Source organism: Ranitomeya variabilis, chromosome 5, assembly GCF_051348905.1.
Source record: "Ranitomeya variabilis isolate aRanVar5 chromosome 5, aRanVar5.hap1, whole genome shotgun sequence".
Taxonomy (NCBI): domain Eukaryota; kingdom Metazoa; phylum Chordata; class Amphibia; order Anura; family Dendrobatidae; genus Ranitomeya; species Ranitomeya variabilis.
The window spans coordinates 592,573,629-592,593,081 of NC_135236.1; the positions used below are offsets into that span (position 1 = coordinate 592,573,629).

Below are 19,453 nucleotides of genomic sequence, written 5' to 3' on the forward strand. Positions count from 1 at the left end.
TTAGTACATTTTGGAAAATGGGCATGTCTCTAAACATTAGGCAAAAACAAAGATTCTATCAACGGTCTTTATCTTAACTGAAAACTGCTAAATCATACAAATACAAAAGAAGATTATATCACATGCTAATTTGCATGCTAGCAAAATCATAAGAATAAGTACAAAAACATTTCAAGATCTCATAATACTGGCAGCAGTGAGATTAAAGCATATGCTAATTTTGCATGTTAGCATAATTATAAGAATGAGATAAAAAGGTTTAAAAGAACTCATACTAGTGGCAGCAGTGGGATTTGAACTCACAAGTCTGTTGGAATATGGGTAAGTCTCTTAACAATAGGAAAAATCAATGATTCTTTCAACTGTCTTTTCCTAAACAGAAATTAACACACTCATGAAAATACAAAATCATAAGAATTAGATCAAAGGGTTCTCAAAACCTCATAATAATGGCAGCAGTGGGATTTGAATGGGCATGTCTCTAAACATTAGAAAAAAGCAAGGATTCTTTCAACAGTCTTTATCTGAACTGAAAACTGGAAAATCATGCAAATACAAAAGAAGATTAAATCACATGCTAATTTGCATGTTAGCAAAATCATAAGAATAAGTACAAAAACATTTCAAGATCTCATAATACTGGCAGCAGTGGGTTTAAAGCATATGCTAATTTTGCATGTTAGCATAATTATAAGAATAAGATAAAAAGGTTTAAAAGAAATCATACTAGTGGCATTTGAACCCACAAGTCTGTAAAAAATTTAGGTAAGTCTCTAAACTAAAGTCTAAAACTGTCTTTTCCAAAACAGAAATGCACACACTCATGGAAATACAAAATCCTCAGAATTAGATCAAAGGGTTCTCAAAACCTCATAATACTGGCAGCAGTGGGATTTGAACCCACGCCTCCGAAGAGACTGGAGCCTTAATCCAGCGCCTTAGACCGCTCGGCCATGCTACCTAATGCATCATTAAAAGAGCTTCCTTAGAGTAAGTTTAGTGTATCTGACTACATTTTAAACTTGTGCATTGTGGAAAATGGATAGTCTCTAAACAAAAAGGAAAAAGCAATGATTCTATCTTTTGTCTTTTCCAAAAAAGCAAAGCACGCACTCATACAAAAATATGCAAATTTTTCTGTTAGCAAAATCATAAATATAAGCTGAAAAGGTTTTCAAAACCTCAATATGTTGGCAGCAGTGGGATTTGAACCCACGCCTCCAAAGAGACTGGAGCCTAAATCCAGCACCTTAGACCACTCAGCCATGCTACCTTAAACAGGATGGATAATTAAGCTTCCTTAGACAAAGTGAAGTACATTTGACAACATTTAAAATTAGTACATTTTGGAAAATGGGCATGTCTCTAAACATTAGGCAAAAACAAAGATTCTATCAACGGTCTTTATCTTAACTGAAAACTGCTAAATCATACAAATACAAAAGAAGATTATATCACATGCTAATTTGCATGCTAGCAAAATCATAAGAATAAGTACAAAAACATTTCAAGATCTCATAATACTGGCAGCAGTGGGTTTAAAGCATATGCTAATTTTGCATGTTAGCATAATTATAAGAATAAGATAAAAAGGTTTAAAAGAACTCATACTAGTGGCATTTGAACCCACAAGTCTGTTAAAATTTAGGTAAGTCTCTAAACAATAGGAACAATCAATGATTCTTTCAACTGTCTTTTCCAAAACAGAAATGCACTCACTCATGGAAATACAAAATACTTAGAATTAGATCAAAGGGTTCTCAAAACCTCATAATACTGGCAGCAGTGGGATTTGAACCCACGCCTCCGAAGAGACTGGAGCCTTAATCCAGTGCCTTAGACCGCTTGGCCATGCTACCTAATGCATCATTAAAAGAGCTTCCTTAGAGTAAGTTTAGTGTATCTGACTACATTTTAAACTTGTGCATTGTGGAAAATGGATAGGTCTCTAAACAAAAAGGAAAAAGCAATGATTCTATCTTTTGTCTTTTCCAAAAAAGCAAAGCACGCACTCATACAAAAATATGCTAATTTTTCTATTAGCAAAATCATAAATATAAGCTGAAAAGGTTTTCAAAACCTCAATATGTTGGCAGCAGTGGGATTTGAACCCACGCCTCCAAAGAGACTGGAGCCTAAATCCAGCACCTTAGACCACTCGGCCATGCTACCTTAAACAGCATGGTTAATTAAGCTCCCTTAGAGAAAGTGAAGTACATTTGACAACATTTAAAATTAGTACATTTTGGAAAATGGGCATGTCTCTAAACATTAGGCAAAAACAAAGATTCTATCAACGGTCTTTATCTTAACTGAAAACTGCTAAATCATACAAATACAAAAGAAGATTATATCACATGCTAATTTGCATGCTAGCAAAATCATAAGAATAAGTACAAAAACATTTCAAGATCTCATAATACTGGCAGCAGTGAGATTAAAGCATATGCTAATTTTGCATGTTAGCATAATTATAAGAATGAGATAAAAAGGTTTAAAAGAACTCATACTAGTGGCAGCAGTGGGATTTGAACTCACAAGTCTGTTGGAATATGGGTAAGTCTCTTAACAATAGGAAAAATCAATGATTCTTTCAACTGTCTTTTCCTAAACAGAAATTAACACACTCATGAAAATACAAAATCATAAGAATTAGATCAAAGGGTTCTCAAAACCTCATAATAATGGCAGCAGTGGGATTTGAATGGGCATGTCTCTAAACATTAGAAAAAAGCAAGGATTCTTTCAACAGTCTTTATCTGAACTGAAAACTGGAAAATCATGCAAATACAAAAGAAGATTAAATCACATGCTAATTTGCATGTTAGCAAAATCATAAGAATAAGTACAAAAACATTTCAAGATCTCATAATACTGGCAGCAGTGGGTTTAAAGCATATGCTAATTTTGCATGTTAGCATAATTATAAGAATAAGATAAAAAGGTTTAAAAGAAATCATACTAGTGGCATTTGAACCCACAAGTCTGTAAAAAATTTAGGTAAGTCTCTAAACTAAAGTCTAAAACTGTCTTTTCCAAAACAGAAATGCACACACTCATGGAAATACAAAATCCTCAGAATTAGATCAAAGGGTTCTCAAAACCTCATAATACTGGCAGCAGTGGGATTTGAACCCACGCCTCCGAAGAGACTGGAGCCTTAATCCAGCACCTTAGACCGCTCGGCCATGCTACCTAATGCATCATTAAAAGAGCTTCCTTAGAGTAAGTTTAGTGTATCTGACTACATTTTGAACTTGTGCATTGTGGAAAATGGATAGTCTCTAAACAAAAAGGAAAAAGCAATGATTCTATCTTTTGTCTTTTCCAAAAAAGCAAAGCACGCACTCATACAAAAATATGCTAATTTTTCTGTTAGCAAAATCATAAATATAAGCTGAAAAGGTTTTCAAAACCTCAATATGTTGGCAGCAGTGGGATTTGAACCCACGCCTCCAAAGAGACTGGAGCCTAAATCCAGCGCCTTAGACCACTCAGCCATGCTACCTTAAACAGCATGGATAATTAAGCTTCCTTAGAGAAAGTGAAGTACATTTGACAACATTTAAAATTAGTACATTTTGAAAAATGGGCATGTCTCTAAACATTAGGCAAAAACAAAGATTCTATCAACGGTCTTTATCTGAACTGAAAACTGCAAAATCATACAAATACAAAAGAAGATTATATCACATGCTAATTTGCATGTTAGCAAAATCATAAGAATAAGTACAAAAACATTTCAAGATCTCATAATACTGGCAGCAGTGGGTTTAAAGCATATGCTAATTTTGCATGTTAGCATTATTATAAGAATAAGATAAAAAGGTTTAAAAGAACTCATACTAGTGGCATTTGAACCCACAAGTCTGTTAAAATTTAGGTAAGTCTCTAAACAATAGGAACAATCAATGATTCTTTCAACTGTCTTTTCCAAAACAGAAATGCACACACTCATGGAAATACAAAATCCTCAGAATTAGATCAAAGGGTTCTCAAAACCTCATAATACTGGCAGCAGTGGGATTTGAACCCACGCCTCCGAAGAGACTGGAGCCTTAATCCAGCGCCTTAGACCGCTCGGCCATGCTACCTAATGCATCATTAAAAGAGCTTCCTTAGAGTAAGTTTAGTGTATCTGACTACATTTTAAACTTGTGCATTGTGGAAAATGGATAGGTCTCTAAACAAAAAGGAAAAAGCAATGATTCTATCTTTTGTCTTTTCCAAAAAAGCAAAGCACACACTCATACAAAAATATGCTAATTTTTCTATTAGCAAAATCATAAATATAAGCTGAAAAGGTTTTCAAAACCTCAATATGTTGGCAGCAGTGGGATTTGAACCCACGCCTCCAAAGAGACTGGAGCCTAAATCCAGCACCTTAGACCACTCGGCCATGCTACCTTAAACAGTATAGTTAATTAAGCTTCCTTAGAGAAAGTGAAGTACATTTGACAACATTTAAAATTAGTACATTTTGGAAAATGGGCATGTCTCTAAACATTAGGCAAAAACAAAGATTCTATCAACGGTCTTTATCTTAACTGAAAACTGCTAAATAATACAAATACAAAAGAAGATTATATCACATGCTAATTTGCATGCTAGCAAAATCATAAGAATAAGTACAAAAACATTTCAAGATCTCATTATACTGGCAGCAGTGAGATTAAAGCATAAGCTAATTTTGCATGTTAGCATAATTATAAGAATGAGATAAAAAGGTTTAAAAGAACTCATACTAGTGGCAGCAGTGGGATTTGAACTCACAAGTCTGTTGGAATATGGGTAAGTCTCTTAACAATAGGAAAAATCAAAGATTCTTTCAACTGTCTCTTCCTAAACAGAAATTAACACACTCATGAAAATACAAAATCATAAGAATTAGATCAAAGGGTTCTCAAAACCTCATAATAATGGCAGCAGTGGGATTTGAATGGGCATGTCTCTAAACATTAGAAAAAAGCAAGGATTCTTTCAACAGTCTTTATCTGAACTGAAAACTGGAAAATCATGCAAATACAAAAGAAGATTAAATCACATGCTAATTTGCATGTTAGCAAAATCATAAGAATAAGTACAAAAACATTTCAAGATCTCATAATACTGGCAGCAGTGGGTTTAAAGCATATGCTAATTTTGCATGTTAGCATAATTATAAGAATAAGATAAAAAGGTTTAAAAGAACTCATACTAGTGGCATTTGAACCCACAAGTCTGTTAAAATTTAGGTAAGTCTCTAAACAATAGGAACAATCAATGATTCTTTCAACTGTCTTTTCCAAAACAGAAATGCACACACTCATGGAAATACAAAATACTCAGAATTAGATCAAAGGGTTCTCAAAACCTCATAATACTGGCAGCAGTGGGATTTGAACCCACGCCTCCGAAGAGACTGGAGCCTTAATCCAGCGCCTTAGAGCGCTCGGCCATGCTACCTAATGCATCATTAAAAGAGCTTCCTTAGAGTAAGTTTAGTGTATCTGACTACATTTTAAACTTGTGCATTGTGGAAAATGGATAGGTCTCTAAACAAAAAGGAAAAAGCAATGATTCTATCTTTTGTCTTTTCCAAAAAAGCAAAGCACGCACTCATACAAAAATGTGCTAATTTTTCTATTAGCAAAATCATAAATATAAGCTGAAAAGGTTTTCAAAACCTCAATATGTTGGCAGCAGAGGGATTTGAACCCACGCCTCCAAAGAGACTGGAGCCTTAATCCAGCGCCTTAGAGCGCTCGGCCATGCTACCTAATGCATCATTAAAAGAGCTTCCTTAGAGTAAGTTTAGTGTATCTGACTACATTTTAAACTTGTGCATTGTGGAAAATGGATAGGTCTCTAAACAAAAAGGAAAAAGCAATGATTCTATCTTTTGTCTTTTCCAAAAAAGCAAAGCACGCACTCATACAAAAATGTGCTAATTTTTCTATTAGCAAAATCATAAATATAAGCTGAAAAGGTTTTCAAAACCTCAATATGTTGGCAGCAGAGGGATATGAACCCACGCCTCCAAAGAGACTGGAGCCTAAATCCAGCGCCTTAGACCACTCGGCCATGCTACCTTAAACAGTATGGTTAATTAAGCTTCCTTAGAGAAAGTGAAGTACATTTGACAACATTTAAAATTAGTACATTTTGGAAAATGGGCATGTCTCTAAACATTAGGCAAAAACAAAGATTCTATCAACGGTCTTTATCTTAACTGAAAACTGCTAAATCATACAAATACAAAAGAAGATTATATCACATGCTAATTTGCATGCTAGCAAAATCATAAGAATAAGTACAAAAACATTTCAAGATCTCATAATACTGGCAGCAGTGAGATTAAAGCATATGCTAATTTTGCATGTTAGCATAATTATAAGAATGAGATAAAAAGGTTTAAAAGAACTCATACTAGTGGCAGCAGTGGGATTTGAACTCACAAGTCTGTTGGAATATGGGTAAGTCTCTTAACAATAGGAAAAATCAAAGATTCTTTCAACTGTCTTTTCCTAAACAGAAATTAACACACTCATGAAAATACAAAATCATAAGAATTAGATCAAAGGGTTCTCAAAACCTCATAATAATGGCAGCAGTGGGATTTGAATGGGCATGTCTCTAAACATTAGAAAAAAGCAAGGATTCTATCAACAGTCTTTATCTGAACTGAAAACTGCAAAATCATGCAAATACAAAAGAAGATTAAATCACATGCTAATTTGCATGTTAGCAAAATCATAAGAATAAGTACAAAAACATTTCAAGATCTCATAATACTGGCAGCAGTGGGTTTAAAGCATATGCTAATTTTGCATGTTAGCATAATTATAAGAATAAGATAAAAAGATTTAAAAGAACTCATACTAGTGGCATTTGAACCCACAAGTCTGTTAAAATTTAGGTAAGTCTCTAAACAATAGGAACAATCAATGATTCTTTCAACTGTCTTTTCCAAAACAGAAATGCACACACTCATGGAAATACAAAATACTCAGAATTAGATCAAAGGGTTCTCAAAACCTCATAATACTGGCAGCAGTGGGATTTGAACCCACGCCTCCGAAGAGACTGGAGCCTTAATCCAGCGCCTTAGACCGCTCGGCCATGCTACCTAATGCATCATTAAAAGAGCTTCCTTAGAGTAAGTTTAGTGTATCTGACTACATTTTAAACTTGTGCATTGTGGAAAATGGATAGGTCTCTAAACAAAAAGGAAAGAGCAATGATTCTATCTTTTGTCTTTTCCAAAAAAGCAAAGCACGCACTCATACAAAAATATGCTAATTTTTCTATTAGCAAAATCATAAATATAAGCTGAAAAGGTTTTCAAAACCTCAATATGTTGGCAGCAGTGGGATTTGAACCCACGCCTCCAAAGAGACTGGAGCCTAAATCCAGCGCCTTAGACCACTCGGCCATGCTACCTTAAACAGTATGGTTAATTAAGCTTCCTTAGAGAAAGTGAAGTACATTTGACAACATTTAAAATTAGTACATTTTGGAAAATGGGCATGTCTCTAAACATTAGGCAAAAACAAAGATTCTATCAACGGTCTTTATCTTAACTGAAAACTGCTAAATCATACAAATACAAAAGAAGATTATATCACATGCTAATTTGCATGCTAGCAAAATCATAAGAATAAGTACAAAAACATTTCAAGATCTCATTATACTGGCAGCAGTGAGATTAAAGCATATGCTAATTTTGCATGTTAGCATAATTATAAGAATGAGATAAAAAGGTTTAAAAGAACTCATACTAGTGGCAGCAGTGGGATTTGAACTCACAAGTCTGTTGGAATATGGGAAAGTCTCTTAACAATAGGAAAAATCAAAGATTCTTTCAACTGTCTCTTCCTAAACAGAAATTAACACACTCATGAAAATACAAAATCATAAGAATTAGATCAAAGGGTTCTCAAAACCTCATAATAATGGCAGCAGTGGGATTTGAATGGGCATGTCTCTAAACATTAGAAAAAAGCAAGGATTCTTTCAACAGTCTTTATCTGAACTGAAAACTGGAAAATCATGCAAATACAAAAGAAGATTAAATCACATGCTAATTTGCATGTTAGCAAAATCATAAGAATAAGTACAAAAACATTTCAAGATCTCATAATACTGGCAGCAGTGGGTTTAAAGCATACGCTAATTTTGCATGTTAGCATAATTATAAGAATAAGATAAAAAGGTTTAAAAGAACTCATACTAGTGGCATTTGAACCCACAAGTCTGTTAAAATTTAGGTAAGTCTCTAAACAATAGGAACAATCAATGATTCTTTCAACTGTCTTTTCCAAAACAGAAATGCACACACTCATGGAAATACAAAATACTCAGAATTAGATCAAAGGGTTCTCAAAACCTCATAATACTGGCAGCAGTGGGATTTGAACCCACGCCTCCGAAGAGACTGGAACCTTAATCCAGCGCCTTAGACCGCTCAGCCATGCTACCTAATGCGTCATTAAAAGAGCTTCCTTAGAGTAAGTTTAGTGCATCTGACTACATTTTAAACTTGTGCATTGTGGAAAATGGATAGGTCTCTAAACAAAAAGGAAAAAGCAATGATTCTATCTTTTGTCTTTTCCAAAAAAGCAAAGCACGCACTCATACAAAAATATGCTAATTTTTCTATTAGCAAAATCATAAATATAAGCTGAAAAGGTTTTCAAAACCTCAATATGTTGGCAGCAGTGGGATTTGAACCCACGCCTCCAAAGAGACTGGAGCCTAAATCCAGCACCTTAGACCACTCGGCAATGCTACCTTAAACAGTATGGTTAATTAAGCTTCCTTAGAGAAAGTGAAGTACATTTGACAACATTTAAAATTAGTACATTTTGGAAAATGGGCATGTCTCTAAACATTAGGCAAAAACAAAGATTCTATCAACGGTCTTTATCTTAACTGAAAACTGCTAAATCATACAAATACAAAAGAAGATTATATCACATGCTAATTTGCATGCTAGCAAAATTATAAGAATAAGTACAAAAACATTTCAAGATCTCATAATACTGGCAGCAGTGAGATTAAAGCATATGCTAATTTTGCATGTTAGCATAATTATAAGAATGAGATAAAAAGGTTTAAAAGAACTCATACTAGTGGCAGCAGTGGGATTTGAACTCACAAGTCTGTTGGAATATGGGTAAGTCTCTTAACAATAGGAAAAATCAATGATTCTTTCAACTGTCTTTTCCTAAACAGAAATTAACACACTCATGAAAATACAAAATCATAAGAATTAGATCAAAGGGTTCTCAAAACCTCATAATAATGGCAGCAGTGGGATTTGAATGGGCATGTCTCTAAACATTAGAAAAAAGCAAGGATTCTATCAACAGTCTTTATCTGAACTGAAAACTGCAAAATCATGCAAATACAAAAGAAGATTAAATCACATGCTAATTTGCATGTTAGCAAAATCATAAGAATAAGTACAAAAACATTTCAAGATCTCATAATACTGGCAGCAGTGGGTTTAAAGCATATGCTAATTTTGCATGTTAGCATAATTATAAGAATAAGATAAAAAGATTTAAAAGAACTCATACTAGTGGCAGCAGTGGGATTTGAACTCACAAGTCTGTTGGAATATGGGAAAGTCTCTTAACAATAGGAAAAATCAAAGATTCTTTCAACTGTCTCTTCCTAAACAGAAATTAACACACTCATGAAAATACAAAATCATAAGAATTAGATCAAAGGGTTCTCAAAACCTCATAATAATGGCAGCAGTGGGATTTGAATGGGCATGTCTCTAAACATTAGAAAAAAGCAAGGATTCTTTCAACAGTCTTTATCTGAACTGAAAACTGGAAAATCATGTAAATACAAAAGAAGATTAAATCACATGCTAATTTGCATGTTAGCAAAATCATAAGAATAAGTACAAAAACATTTCAAGATCTCATAATACTGGCAGCAGTGGGTTTAAAGCAAACGCTAATTTTGCATGTTAGCATAATTATAAGAATAAGATAAAAAGGTTTAAAAGAACTCATACTAGTGGCATTTGAACCCACAAGTCTGTTAAAATTTAGGTAAGTCTCTAAACAATAGGAACAATCAATGATTCTTTCAACTGTCTTTTCCAAAACAGAAATGCACACACTCATGGAAATACAAAATACTCAGAATTAGATCAAAGGGTTCTCAAAACCTCATAATACTGGCAGCAGTGGGATTTGAACCCACGCCTCCGAAGAGACTGGAGCCTTAATCCAGCACCTTAGACCGCTCAGCCATGCTACCTAATGCGTCATTAAAAGAGCTTCCTTAGAGTAAGTTTAGTGTATCTGACTACATTTTAAACTTGTGCATTGTGGAAAATGGATAGGTCTCTAAACAAAAAGGAAAAAGCAATGATTCTATCTTTTGTCTTTTCCAAAAAAGCAAAGCACGCACTCATACAAAAATATGCTAATTTTTCTATTAGCAAAATCATAAATATAAGCTGAAAAGGTTTTCAAAACCTCAATATGTTGGCAGCAGTGGGATTTGAACCCACGCCTCCAAAGAGACTGGAGCCTAAATCCAGCGCCTTAGACCACTCGGCCATGCTACCTTAAACAGTATGGTTAATTAAGCTTCCTTAGAGAAAGTGAAGTACATTTGACAACATTTAAAATTAGTACATTTTGGAAAATGGGCATGTCTCTAAACATTAGGCAAAAACAAAGATTCTATCAACGGTCTTTATCTTAACTGAAAACTGCTAAATCATACAAATACAAAAGAAGATTATTTCACATGCTAATTTGCATGCTAGCAAAATCATAAGAATAAGTACAAAAACATTTCAAGATCTCATAATACTGGCAGCAGTGAGATTAAAGCATATGCTAATTTTGCATGTTAGCATAATTATAAGAATGAGATAAAAAGGTTTAAAAGAACTCATACTAGTGGCAGCAGTGGGATTTGAACTCACAAGTCTGTTGGAATATGGGTAAGTCTCTTAACAATAGGAAAAATCAAAGATTCTTTCAACTGTCTTTTCCTAAACAGAAATTAACACACTCATGAAAATACAAAATCATAAGAATTAGATCAAAGGGTTCTCAAAACCTCATAATAATGGCAGCAGTGGGATTTGAATGGGCATGTCTCTAAACATTAGAAAAAAGCAAGGATTCTATCAACAGTCTTTATCTGAACTGAAAACTGCAAAATCATGCAAATACAAAAGAAGATTAAATCACATGCTAATTTGCATGTTAGCAAAATCATAAGAATAAGTACAAAAACATTTCAAGATCTCATAATACTGGCAGCAGTGGGTTTAAAGCATATGCTAATTTTGCATGTTAGCATAATTATAAGAATAAGATAAAAAGATTTAAAAGAACTCATACTAGTGGCATTTGAACCCACAAGTCTGTTAAAATTTAGGTAAGTCTCTAAACAATAGGAACAATGAATGATTCTTTCAACTGTCTTTTCCAAAACAGAAATGCACACACTCATGGAAATACAAAATACTCAGAATTAGATCAAAGGGTTCTCAAAACCTCATAATACTGGCAGCAGTGGGATTTGAACCCACGCCTCCGAAGAGACTGGAGCCTTAATCCAGTGCCTTAGACCACTCGGCCATGCTACCTTAAACAGTATGGTTAATTAAGCTTCCTTAGAGAAAGTGAAGTACATTTGACAACATTTAAAATTAGTACATTTTGGAAAATGGGCATGTCTCTAAACATTAGGCAAAAACAAAGATTCTATCAACGGTCTTTATCTTAACTGAAAACTGCTAAATCATACAAATACAAAAGAAGATTATATCACATGCTAATTTGCATGCTAGCAAAATCATAAGAATAAGTACAAAAACATTTCAAGATCTCATAATACTGGCAGCAGTGAGATTAAAGCATATGCTAATTTTGCATGTTAGCATAATTATAAGAATGAGATAAAAAGGTTTAAAAGAACTCATACTAGTGGCAGCAGTGGGATTTGAACTCACAAGTCTGTTGGAATATGGGTAAGTCTCTTAACAATAGGAAAAATCAAAGATTCTTTCAACTGTCTTTTCCTAAACAGAAATTAACACACTCAAGAAAATACAAAATCATAAGAATTAGATCAAAGGGTTCTCAAAACCTCATAATAATGGCAGCAGTGGGATTTGAATGGGCATGTCTCTAAACATTAGAAAAAAGCAAGGATTCTATCAACAGTCTTTATCTGAACTGAAAACTGCAAAATCATGCAAATACAAAAGAAGATTAAATCACATGCTAATTTGCATGTTAGCAAAATCATAAGAATAAGTACAAAAACATTTCAAGATCTCATAATACTGGCAGCAGTGGGTTTAAAGCATATGCTAATTTTGCATGTTAGCATAATTATAAGAATAAGATAAAAAGATTTAAAAGAACTCTTACTAGTGGCATTTGAACCCACAAGTCTGTTAAAATTTAGGTAAGTCTCTAAACAATAGGAACAATCAATGATTCTTTCAACTGTCTTTTCCAAAACAGAAATGCACACACTCATGGAAATACAAAATACTCAGAATTAGATCAAAGGGTTCTCAAAACCTCATAATACTGGCAGCAGTGGGATTTGAACCCACGCCACCGAAGAGACTGGAGCCTTAATCCAGCGCCTTACACCGCTCGGCCATGCTACCTAATGCATCATTAAAAGAGCTTCCTTAGAGTAAGTTTAGTGTATCTGACTACATTTTAAACTTGTGCATTGTGGAAAATGGATAGGTCTCTAAACAAAAAGGAAAAAGCAATGATTCTATCTTTTGTCTTTTCCAAAAAAGCAAAGCACGCACTCATACAAAAATATGCTAATTTTTCTATTAGCAAAATCATAAATATAAGCTGAAAAGGTTTTCAAAACCTCAATATGTTGGCAGCAGTGGGATTTGAACCCACGCCTCCAAAGAGACTGGAGCCTAAATCCAGCGCCTTAGACCACTCGGCCATGCTACCTTAAACAGTATGGTTAATTAAGCTTCCTTAGAGAAAGTGAAGTACATTTGACAACATTTAAAATTAGTACATTTTGGAAAATGGGCATGTCTCTAAACATTAGGCAAAAACAAAGATTCTATCAACGGTCTTTATCTTAACTGAAAACTGCTAAATCATACAAATACAAAAGAAGATTATATCACATGCTAATTTGCATGCTAGCAAAATCATAAGAATAAGTACAAAAACATTTCAAGATCTCATTATACTGGCAGCAGTGAGATTAAAGCATATGCTAATTTTGCATGTTAGCATAATTATAAGAATGAGATAAAAAGGTTTAAAAGAACTCATACTAGTGGCAGCAGTGGGATTTGAACTCACAAGTCTGTTGGAATATGGGAAAGTCTCTTAACAATAGGAAAAATCAAAGATTCTTTCAACTGTCTCTTCCTAAACAGAAATTAACACACTCATGAAAATACAAAATCATAAGAATTAGATCAAAGGGTTCTCAAAACCTCATAATAATGGCAGCAGTGGGATTTGAATGGGCATGTCTCTAAACATTAGAAAAAAGCAAGGATTCTTTCAACAGTCTTTATCTGAACTGAAAACTGGAAAATCATGCAAATACAAAAGAAGATTAAATCACATGCTAATTTGCATGTTAGCAAAATCATAAGAATAAGTACAAAAACATTTCAAGATCTCATAATACTGGCAGCAGTGGGTTTAAAGCATACGCTAATTTTGCATGTTAGCATAATTATAAGAATAAGATAAAAAGGTTTAAAAGAACTCATACTAGTGGCATTTGAACCCACAAGTCTGTTAAAATTTAGGTAAGTCTCTAAACAATAGGAACAATCAATGATTCTTTCAACTGTCTTTTCCAAAACAGAAATGCACACACTCATGGAAATACAAAATACTCAGAATTAGATCAAAGGGTTCTCAAAACCTCATAATACTGGCAGCAGTGGGATTTGAACCCACGCCTCCGAAGAGACTGGAGCCTTAATCCAGCGCCTTAGACCGCTCAGCCATGCTACCTAATGCGTCATTAAAAGAGCTTCCTTAGAGTAAGTTTAGTGTATCTGACTACATTTTAAACTTGTGCATTGTGGAAAATGGATAGTCTCTAAACAAAAAGGAAAAAGCAATGATTCTATCTTTTGTCTTTTCCAAAAAAGCAAAGCACGCACTCATACAAAAATATGCTAATTTTTCTATTAGCAAAATCATAAATATAAGCTGAAAAGGTTTTCAAAACCTCAATATGTTGGCAGCAGTGGGATTTGAACCCACGCCTCCAAAGAGACTGGAGCCTAAATCCAGCGCCTTAGACCACTCGGCCATGCTACCTTAAACAGTATGGTTAATTAAGCTTCCTTAGAGAAAGTGAAGTACATTTGACAACATTTAAAATTAGTACATTTTGGAAAATGGGCATGTCTCTAAACATTAGGCAAAAACAAAGATTCTATCAACGGTCTTTATCTTAACTGAAAACTGCTAAATCATACAAATACAAAAGAAGATTATATCACATGCTAATTTGCATGCTAGCAAAATCATAAGAATAAGTACAAAAACATTTCAAGATCTCATTATACTGGCAGCAGTGAGATTAAAGCATATGCTAATTTTGCATGTTAGCATAATTATAAGAATGAGATAAAAAGGTTTAAAAGAACTCATACTAGTGGCAGCAGTGGGATTTGAACTCACAAGTCTGTTGGAATATGGGTAAGTCTCTTAACAATAGGAAAAATCAAAGATTCTTTCAACTGTCTTTTCCTAAACAGAAATTAACACACTCATGAAAATACAAAATCATAAGAATTAGATCAAAGGGTTCTCAAAACCTCATAATAATGGCAGCAGTGGGATTTGAATGGACATGTCTCTAAACATTAGAAAAAAGCAAGGATTCTATCAACAGTCTTTATCTGAACTGAAAACTGCAAAATCATGCAAATACAAAAGAAGATTAAATCACATGCTAATTTGCATGTTAGCAAAATCATAAGAATAAGTACAAAAACATTTCAAGATCTCATAATACTGGCAGCAGTGGGTTTAAAGCATATGCTAATTTTGCATGTTAGCATAATTATAAGAATAAGATAAAAAGGTTTAAAAGAACTCATACTAGTGGCATTTGAACCCACAAGTCTGTTAAAATTTAGGTAAGTCTCTAAACAATAGGAACAATCAATGATTCTTTCAACTGTCTTTTCCAAAACAGAAATGCACACACTCATGGAAATACAAAATACTCAGAATTAGATCAAAGGGTTCTCAAAACCTCATAATACTGGCAGCAGTGGGATTTGAACCCACGCCTCCGAAGAGACTGGAGCCTTAATCCAGCGCCTTAGACCGCTCGGCCATGCTACCTAATGCATCATTCAAAGAGCTTCCTTAGAGTAAGTTTAGTGTATCTGACTACATTTTAAACTTGTGCATTGTGGAAAATGGATAGGTCTCTAAACAAAAAGGAAAAAGCAATGATTCTATCTTTTGTCTTTTCCAAAAAAGCAAAGCACGCACTCATACAAAAATATGCTAATTTTTCTATTAGCAAAATCATAAATATAAGCTGAAAAGGTTTTCAAAACCTCAATATGTTGGCAGCAGTGGGATTTGAACCCACGCCTCCAAAGAGACTAGAGCCTAAATCCAGCGCCTTAGACCACTCGGCCATGCTACCTTAAACAGTATGGTTAATTAAGCTTCCTTAGAGAAAGTGAAGTACATTTGACAACATTTAAAATTAGTACATTTTGGAAAATGGGCATGTCTCTAAACATTAGGCAAAAACAAAGATTCTATCAACGGTCTTTATCTTAACTGAAAACTGCTAAATCATACAAATACAAAAGAAGATTATATCACATGCTAATTTGCATGCTAGCAAAATCATAAGAATAAGTACAAAAACATTTCAAGATCTCATAATACTGGCAGCAGTGAGATTAAAGCATATGCTAATTTTGCATGTTAGCATAATTATAAGAATGAGATAAAAAGGTTTAAAAGAACTCATACTAGTGGCAGCAGTGGGATTTGAACTCACAAGTCTGTTGGAATATGGGTAAGTCTCTTAACAATAGGAAAAATCAAAGATTCTTTCAACTGTCTTTTCCTAAACAGAAATTAACACACTCATGAAAATACAAAATCATAAGAATTAGATCAAAGGGTTCTCAAAACCTCATAATAATGGCAGCAGTGGGATTTGAATGGGCATGTCTCTAAACATTAGAAAAAAGCAAGGATTCTATCAACAGTCTTTATCTGAACTGAAAACTGCAAAATCATGCAAATACAAAAGAAGATTAAATCACATGCTAATTTGCATGTTAGCAAAATCATAAGAATAAGTACAAAAACATTTCAAGATCTCATAATACTGGCAGCAGTGGGTTTAAAGCATATGCTAATTTTGCATGTTAGCATAATTATAAGAATAAGATAAAAAGGTTTAAAAGAACTCATACTAGTGGCATTTGAACCCACAAGTCTGTTAAAATTTAGGTAAGTCTCTAAACAATAGGAACAATCAATGATTCTTTCAACTGTCTTTTCCAAAACAGAAATGCACACACTCATGGAAATACAAAATACTCAGAATTAGATCAAAGGGTTCTCAAAACCTCATAATACTGGCAGCAGTGGGATTTGAACCCACGCCTCCGAAGAGACTGGAGCCTTAATCCAGCGCCTTAGACCGCTCGGGCCATGCTACCTAATGCATCATTAAAAGAGCTTCCTTAGAGTAAGTTTAGTGTATCTGACTACATTTTAAACTTGTGCATTGTGGAAAATGGATAGGTCTCTAAACAAAAAGGAAAAAGCAATGATTCTATCTTTTGTCTTTTCCAAAAAAGCAAAGCACGCACTCATACAAAAATGTGCTAAATTTTCTATTAGCAAAATCATAAATATAAGCTGAAAAGGTTTTCAAAACCTCAATATGTTGGCAGCAGAGGGATTTGAACCCACGCCTCCAAAGAGACTGGAGCCTAAATCCAGCGCCTTAGACCACTCGGCCATGCTACCTTAAACAGTATGGTTGATTAAGCTTCCTTAGAGAAAGTGAAGTACATTTGACAACATTTAAAATTAGTACATTTTGGAAAATGGGCATGTCTCTAAACATTAGGCAAAAACAAAGATTCTATCAACGGTCTTTATCTTAACTGAAAACTGCTAAATCATACAAATACAAAAGAAGATTATATCACATGCTAATTTGCATGCTAGCAAAATCATAAGAATAAGTACAAAAACATTTCAAGATCTCATTATACTGGCAGCAGTGAGATTAAAGCATATGCTAATTTTGCATGTTAGCATAATTATAAGAATGAGATAAAAAGGTTTAAAAGAACTCATACTAGTGGCAGCAGTGGGATTTGAACTCACAAGTCTGTTGGAATATGGGTAAGTCTCTTAACAATAGGAAAAATCAAAGATTCTTTCAACTGTCTCTTCCTAAACAGAAATTAACACACTCATGAAAATACAAAATCATAAGAATTAGATCAAAGGGTTCTCAAAACCTCATAATAATGGCAGCAGTGGGATTTGACTGGGCATGTCTCTAAACATTAGAAAAAAGCAAGGATTCTTTCAACAGTCTTTATCTGAACTGAAAACTGGAAAATCATGCAAATACAAAAGAAGATTAAATCACATGCTAATTTGCATGTTAGCAAAATCATAAGAATAAGTACAAAAACATTTCAAGATCTCATAATACTGGCAGCAGTGGGTTTAAAGCATACGCTAATTTTGCATGTTAGCATAATTATAAGAATAAGATAAAAAGGTTTAAAAGAACTCATACTAGTGGCATTTGAACCCACAAGTCTGTTAAAATTTAGGTAAGTCTCTAAACAATAGGAACAATCAATGATTCTTTCAACTGTCTTTTCCAAAACAGAAATGCACACACTCATGGAAATACAAAATACTCAGAATTAGATCAAAGGGTTCTCAAAACCTCATAATACTGGCAGCAGTGGGATTTGAACCCACGCCTCCGAAGAGACTGGAGCCTTAATCCAGTGCCTTAGACCGCTCAGCCATGCTACCTAATGCGTCATTAAAAGAGCTTCCTTAGAGTAAGTTTAGTGTATCTGACTACATTTTAAACTTGTGCATTGTGGAAAATGGATAGGTCTCTAAACAAAAAGGAAAAAGCAATGATTCTATCTTTTGTCTTTTCCAAAAAAGCAAAGCACGCACTCATACAAAAATATGCTAATTTTTCTATTAGCAAAATCATAAATATAAGCTGAAAAGGTTTTCAAAACCTCAATATGTTGGCAGCAGTGGGATTTGAACCCACGCCTCCAAAGAGACTGGAGCCTAAATCCAGCGCCTTAGACCACTCGGCCATGCTACCTTAAACAGTATGGTTAATTAAGCTTCCTTAGAGAAAGTGAAGTACATTTGACAACATTTAAAATTAGTACATTTTGGAAAATGGGCATGTCTCTAAACATTAGGCAAAAACAAAGATTCTATCAACGGTCTTTATCTTAACTGAAAACTGCTAAATCATACAAATACAAAAGAAGATTATATCACATGCTAATTTGCATGCTAGCAAAATCATAAGAATAAGTACAAAAACATTTCAAGATCTCATAATACTGGCAGCAGTGAGATTAAAGCATATGCTAATTTTGCATGTTAGCATAATTATAAGAATGAGATAAAAAGGTTTAAAAGAACTCATACTAGTGGCAGCAGTGGGATTTGAACTCACAAGTCTGTTGGAATATGGGTAAGTCTCTTAACAATAGGAAAAATCAAAGATTCTTTCAACTGTCTCTTCCTAAACAGAAATTAACACACTCATGAAAATACAAAATCATAAGAATTAGATCAAAGGGTTCTCAAAACCTCATAATAATGGCAGCAGTGGGATTTGACTGGGCATGTCTCTAAACATTAGAAAAAAGCAAGGATTCTTTCAACAGTCTTTATCTGAACTGAAAACTGGAAAATCATGCAAATACAAAAGAAGATTAAATCACATGCTAATTTGCATGTTAGCAAAATCATAAGAATAAGTACAAAAACATTTCAAGATCTCATAATACTGGCAGCAGTGGGTTTAAAGCATACGCTAATTTTGCATGTTAGCATAATTATAAGAATAAGATAAAAAGGTTTAAAAGAACTCATACTAGTGGCATTTGAACCCACAAGTCTGTTAAAATTTAGGTAAGTCTCTAAACAATAGGAACAATCAATGATTCTTTCAACTGTCTTTTCCAAAACAGAAATGCACACACTCATGGAAATACAAAATACTCAGAATTAGATCAAAGGGTTCTCAAAACCTCATAATACTGGCAGCAGTGGGATTTGAACCCACGCCTCCGAAGAGACTGGAGCCTTAATCCAGTGCCTTAGACCGCTCAGCCATGCTACCTAATGCGTCATTAAAAGAGCTTCCTTAGAGTAAGTTTAGTGTATCT

General features: G+C 34.0%; 10 non-coding genes across 10 annotated transcripts; all 10 read right to left on the reverse strand.

The window, feature by feature from the left end:
* Window positions 1–879: 879 nt before the first annotated feature.
* On the reverse strand, window positions 880–961 carry TRNAL-AAG (transfer RNA leucine (anticodon AAG)). Its single transcript has one exon. It is a non-coding gene; the product is annotated as a tRNA-Leu (tRNA).
* A 3,051-nt stretch (window positions 962–4,012) lies between these two features.
* TRNAL-AAG (transfer RNA leucine (anticodon AAG)) lies at window positions 4,013–4,094 on the reverse strand. The gene has a single exon. It is a non-coding gene; the product is annotated as a tRNA-Leu (tRNA).
* Window positions 4,095–7,027: 2,933 nt separating this feature from the next.
* TRNAL-AAG (transfer RNA leucine (anticodon AAG)) lies at window positions 7,028–7,109 on the reverse strand. The gene has a single exon. It is a non-coding gene; the product is annotated as a tRNA-Leu (tRNA).
* A 231-nt stretch (window positions 7,110–7,340) lies between these two features.
* TRNAL-UAG (transfer RNA leucine (anticodon UAG)) lies at window positions 7,341–7,422 on the reverse strand. The gene has a single exon. It is a non-coding gene; the product is annotated as a tRNA-Leu (tRNA).
* Window positions 7,423–10,494: 3,072 nt separating this feature from the next.
* TRNAL-UAG (transfer RNA leucine (anticodon UAG)) lies at window positions 10,495–10,576 on the reverse strand. The gene has a single exon. It is a non-coding gene; the product is annotated as a tRNA-Leu (tRNA).
* Window positions 10,577–11,532: 956 nt separating this feature from the next.
* TRNAL-AAG (transfer RNA leucine (anticodon AAG)) lies at window positions 11,533–11,614 on the reverse strand. The gene has a single exon. It is a non-coding gene; the product is annotated as a tRNA-Leu (tRNA).
* A 1,269-nt stretch (window positions 11,615–12,883) lies between these two features.
* Window positions 12,884–12,965, reverse strand: TRNAL-UAG (transfer RNA leucine (anticodon UAG)). Its single transcript has one exon. It is a non-coding gene; the product is annotated as a tRNA-Leu (tRNA).
* A 1,268-nt stretch (window positions 12,966–14,233) lies between these two features.
* On the reverse strand, window positions 14,234–14,315 carry TRNAL-UAG (transfer RNA leucine (anticodon UAG)). Its single transcript has one exon. It is a non-coding gene; the product is annotated as a tRNA-Leu (tRNA).
* Window positions 14,316–15,271: 956 nt separating this feature from the next.
* On the reverse strand, window positions 15,272–15,353 carry TRNAL-AAG (transfer RNA leucine (anticodon AAG)). The gene has a single exon. It is a non-coding gene; the product is annotated as a tRNA-Leu (tRNA).
* Window positions 15,354–18,287: 2,934 nt separating this feature from the next.
* TRNAL-UAG (transfer RNA leucine (anticodon UAG)) lies at window positions 18,288–18,369 on the reverse strand. Its single transcript has one exon. It is a non-coding gene; the product is annotated as a tRNA-Leu (tRNA).
* Between the last annotated feature and the right edge of the window lie 1,084 nt (window positions 18,370–19,453).